This window comes from Taudactylus pleione, unplaced genomic scaffold, assembly GCF_031769625.1.
Source record: "Taudactylus pleione unplaced genomic scaffold, aTauple2 ptg001990l, whole genome shotgun sequence".
Lineage (NCBI taxonomy): Eukaryota > Metazoa > Chordata > Amphibia > Anura > Myobatrachidae > Taudactylus > Taudactylus pleione.
The window spans coordinates 7,676,791-7,682,586 of NW_028286386.1; positions in this window are offsets into that span (position 1 = coordinate 7,676,791).

The following is a 5,796-nucleotide window of genomic DNA, read 5'->3' on the forward strand; positions in this document are numbered from 1 at the left end:
GCATCTGGAATGTCGGCATCCTGTGGCTGTGGCATAGTGACGGCGCCAGCCAGAAGAGCTAACTACAAGCTATCGCGATCGGAGCTCAGCTCTGATGGGGAAGCGGTCAGAATTAGCTTCAGCGCATGTGCAGGAGCTCATTCTGGCTACAACTAAGATGGCAATGGAAGGGGATGCTGCACATGTTCAGCTACAGCCACTTCTCCCATGGGCCTTTGCAGAGCTGAGTAGTGAGTCACAACTCACTGCTCCGCCGCCGCTCAGCACCCATTAAGTCCAGCAGCAAGGATGGCCCCAGGAGCTGGAAAATTGGCCACAACTGCCTTCCTGGCCTGGCTGAAGAAGAGAAGAGACAGACTAGAGTGAGTCTGTCTAACTAAGTTAGCTGAGCTCTCAGCTGGGAGACAGCACTGGGCAGAGTGGTGCTGCCTGGGGAGCTGACAGTACTGGGAAAGGGGTGCACCTTGCATAGAGGCCAGCCTCACCAGGGGTACTGACTGTGCTGCTTGATTGGAGAGGTGCTGGGAAAGGGATGCAGAGAGGCCAGCCTGGCCAGGTGTGCAGACTGTGCTGGATGACTGAGGGGTGCTGTGCTGGGAAAGGGGTGTATAATTACTAAGGCCAGAGGTGCTGGGGGGAAAGGGGTGCATAATGAGGCTAGGGGTTCTGTGCTGGATGAGGGGTCCTGTACAGGGAAAAGGGTGCATAAACAGGCCAGAGGTGCTGGGCTGGGAAAGGGGTGCATAATGAGGCCAGATGTGCTGTGCTGTATGAGGGATGCTGTGAAAGGAGTGCTGATGAAACCTGGGGTGCTGTGCTGGATGAGGGGTGTTGTGTGTGTATATGTGTGTGTGTGTGTGTGTGTGTATATATATATATATAATTATATAATCTCAAGATTTATTTATTTTGCATGCATCTGTGTGCGTGTTTGTGTTGATAGAAAGATGTAATAGGTATGTTACAATGGGGAAAATGCATCACAATGTTGTGTCCTATGCTAGACTACTAAAGGAAGAAAGAAAAGGGAGGAACACCTAAGAGGTAAGTGAAAAATGTTTGATGAGGTATAATAAGTGTATAAACACTAAGGGCTCCATTTATCAATGATAAATAACCCTTTTAGGACTCGCTACACTAGTTATGTCATCCTTTCAATATATAACAAACAGTGGTGATCTAAGATTACTGCGGTTTGTCACTGCATTGCTCGGTCCCATCTTTAGATGGCGAGAACAATGCGGTCCCCATTGCTGGTAATGGGGACCCAGCAACGGTATGCAGTCGGGATGCTGATGGTCTAAATGCTGACCGTCGGCATCCCGACTGTCTAATCCCAGCAAGGGTCTAATGACAGGCGTCGAAATCCCGACCCTGTCATTTTACCTACGACGGGAGCCCGACGCCCGGCATCTCGATCGAAGGTAAGCCAGGCGCGGACAGCTGCAGGGGGGAGGGTTAGGTTAGGGGCACCCGCGGGGGGGAACTCAGGGTTAGACACCCCCCGGGAGGGTTAGGCTAGGGGAAGGGCGGGGCTAGGGTAGGCACTCCCCCAGGAGACAGGTTTAGGCTGTGGGAAGGGGGGGATAGGGATAGGCACCCCTAAGGGAGGGTTAGGTGGGGGGGTTAGGTTAGTGATTGCGTCCGGTGGTATTTCATACCGATCCCCCCGGCAACAGACTTTCCAGCCTCAACTAAGTCTTCCATGCACTGCTAGTCCCCCGCCAGGTGAAACAGTTATGCACATGCGCAGACTGAACATTGTGCATGCGCATAACTTAGAAACCCGTCGCTAGCAGTGACAGGATGCCAGCAACAGAGCAGAACATGCCGCTGAGGGAGATCGTCGCTGGACCTCGCTAGAGAGGGATGTAATGCTGAATACCAGAGGCATATTCATTAGTATCACTGCAATACTAAACAAAATATGCTGCTGGTAATAAGTTACTTTCCTACAGCACAAAATTGGTTAGGGTTGGCTCTGGGTACATCAGTCAGGGGAAGCAGTACCATCTAGATAAAACCTTGTATTGGCTTTCCATGACTTGCACATATTTTGAGTACATCTGGGTAGTTCTAAAGATGTTGCACGAATGGCTTTCAGAAACCTCAGGTCCTAGGTCCCACTCCCAAATCTGAGTGACCTTTGGCAAAATGGAATAGATTTTCTATAGGTAATTTATAGATGCAAGATAAGACATGCATGAGACAAGTGAGGGCAGTGCATTTTACATCAATGGAGTGAGCTCCCTACTTCATGATTTCAGAATATCTTCTCTATTCAAAAAGTGTTTAAACTACTAGAACCTCCAAATGTGCCAAAGTGGGCAAGTCTCATTCTGCTTGCATGTCACGGAAGGGGCAAACACCTGTTATAGCCACCAGCTGACCCACATGGATGGTACCTATGCAAAACCAGTGCTTAAATGTGCCACTTATGACCCCTGGAGTAGAGACTGGATTGTCTAACAGTGGTATTAGAAGTGAGATTAACAGGGAAATATACTTTTGTTCCATCACTTGCTCCAGACACCCCAATGGTTGGGTGGCTCACAGTTGGCAGTTTGGACAGCCAAGACAAGGTGTGAATGGCAGCTGACAGGGAAAGGTTTTTGATTGCAAACCTGTTTATCCTCACTACGCCTTCAGTAGTAAGTGGGAGAGTTGAAGACCTCCTGGGTGCTTTTGTCTATAAAGGATGTCATTCATGAAATGTGAATTCCTCCCACCCCACACAAGGGTCTGATTGAGAGGTGCATGCTATTGCAGCCATGACTGCATGTTTTTCCGCAGCGCAACTCCATCTTTATGCTAATACCGAAGCTGATGCGATTCGTACAGATAGGCTACCGATTACCAGTATTACTTGCTGCTCTGTTCCCTGTTCTCAAACACTTGTTCCGCTCCCTTATCCCTATATTCAGGGTAAGGGGTTTAGTTCCACTCAATTGGTTCCATCGACAGACTGGGAGCCTTCCAGGTACCACTGACCTCTCTGCTCTCTGAGTATGTGTAGAAATACCGATATTCTGCTACAACCCATCGGTGCAGTCCACAGGTCCTGACTTGGTTCTGAAAACCCCAAACGTGACACACTGTTTAGAATATATGGGCTGCAAGAGCCACCCAGGGAATAACACTAAACCAGTATCAAGCATCATTTCTAAATCGTGATAAGCTCATTTCTGTCACCATTTCTCAAGTTCAACATATAATTATTCCCATCAGCACATCTCTAAAGTAAACATACAAGTTGCACATTGTGCATTTGTAATTGAATATGCTTTTTGAGCTCTTTGTTGTATTTTTTATTATTATATTTTTAACTTTCATTCATTTTTATTTACTTTTACCACTACCTACCACAGTGTTTCCCAACTCCAGTCCTCAGGGACATATTGCCACAATTCTCCGTTTTGCCGATGTCGGCCAGGAGATTGGAGATGTTCAACATGTTGAAAAATCTTGATTTTCCGATCTGATTGGTGAATTGGGCGTATGGAGCCCATAACAGTTCGTTTTTCCAGTTTCTTCCAAAATTACAAGTGAAGTAATTAGTAAATTGTGTCTGAGTATGGAAAACATGCACTGTAAAGCTGAGTACACACTAGGTGATCCGTTAAACGATCTATCGCTCTGACGCGGATCAGAATGATAGATCGTGCGAATCGCATAATGTGTACGGACTATCTGCGTGCTCCCGCAGTCGCTTGCAATATCGTCTGGTCGGCTGTGCTGCATGGTCAACCGGGCGATACCGCATGCGGTGCCGTTGCAGGTAATGAAGTATGGAACGAGGAATCATTCTGTCATTCATTACATTGCTCAATATGTACCCGCGGTACAATATGTCGGCCCGACATATCGTCTGGGTACACATCGGCAAGTGTGCACCCAGCATTAGGGTTCTCTGGGGACTGGAGTTGCTAACACTACCCTACCATTTTCACGCATTTATCATTATTTACATTATTACATTTTTTTTTTTCAATCAACATAGTTAATTATAAACACTTATCATCAATAAAACATGCATTTTGCAATATCATTCTTTTTTTAAACACATCAAAAATCTTTTGACTCTTTATTGCAGGGGTCAGGGAACTTTTTTACCTTTTACCCCAAAATATATTTAGATACGCCGATGTTACCCCCTTGATTTGAAAGGAAGGAAATCCTATAGTAGTGCCCCCATATAATGCCCCTGTAGTAGTGCCCCCATAGTTATGCCCCTGTAGCAGTGCCCCCATAGTTATGCCCCTGTAGTAGTGCCCTCAGTTATGCCCCTGTAGCAGTGCCCCCATAGTTATGCCCCTGTAGCAGTGCCCTCAGTTATGCCTCTGTAGCAGTGCCCCCATAGTTATGCCCCTGTAACAGTGCCCCCATAGTTATGCCCCTGTAGCAGTGCACCCATAGATATGCCCCTGTAGTGCCGCTTGTACAAAAAAAACCCACTTACCTTAATCCCCGCTCCTGCATCCGCTGCCGTCTTGTCCCCCTGGCTGCTCCTCGGAACTATGGAAGAGACGTCATGATGTCTCTCCTATAGTGCGCATGGAGATAGCTGGAAGCTGGAGTTCAGAAGAGAACTCCAGCCTCTGGCTAACGCGGCGCTGCAGGGAAGGAGCCGGGCGCCCGCTGTTAATAACATCTCAGCGGGCGTCCGGCTTAGAGCCTCCCTGCGGCGCCGGGCTGGAGGTCACTTGCGCCGGTTCACGTGCACCTCCAGCCCTGCATCCATTACCCCCAGGAATTTCAGTTTTACCCCAAGTGGGGTAATTTACCCTGTTCCCCGACCACTGCTTTATTGCATACCATTTTAAGATACTATTTTAGACATATCCAAAGAAATATTCTTTATTTTTGTTATCATCTTTTGTATTAGAAAACAGTAATTGGAAGGGTATTATCCTTGAAAAAGTCATACAAAACCAGGTGAACTCTTTTAACTTTCTGCACCACCTGTAGTCTGAGACAAATAGGCAGTAGAGTAAGGTATGGCATATTAGTTCCACATTTACATGGCGACTATTTTACCATTGCTGTGTGTTCCTGTATTTGTTGTCATAATAAGTAACATTTTAAATACAAACATAACAAAATGTAACACAATACCGGACCCTCCAGCTTGGGGGAATGCGGGGTGCAGACGCTAGGGATCGCAAAAGGAATAGATGACAGCTGAACATAGGGATGGCTATTGATGCTTGATGTTTGAAAAGCATCCATAGATTTCTTGTTCTTCCGATGGAGATGGATTTTCCGTTCTATATCGACATTCTGATGGTGACACAATGGGGTAAATGTAATATAGTGCGAGTTTGCAAAACTGGCGTGATTTCTGCATATTTCTGGTGAGTTGCAAGTTACAGTATGTAAGTTACATCCAAACTCTGCGTGACATAACACACCCTCCAGATAGTTCTAATGTTAAACAACTAGCTGAATGTAATAGTAATAGAGTTGTATAGTCACCAAAATAACTCTCCAAACAATAGACGGCTCCCATGTTAGTGATATTAATCACATTCAACATCTGAGGCCAATTAACATTACATTTATTGCCTATTAGAACCCTTTACAAAGCTGACAACAGTTCATTTTACTTCTTTGTAGCTGTAGTCATGGCTGTATGCTTGAACTTGGTGGAGATGGATGCGAGTGCTCCTCAGTCTGACAGAGGAGCAGCATATGAGGAGGGTGCAGGACCAACACCAGATCCAGGGACAAATTAGGGTATGAGCCAGTGAACCTGGATGGTCCTGGACATCCTCTCAGATCAGGAGGTTCAGCTGT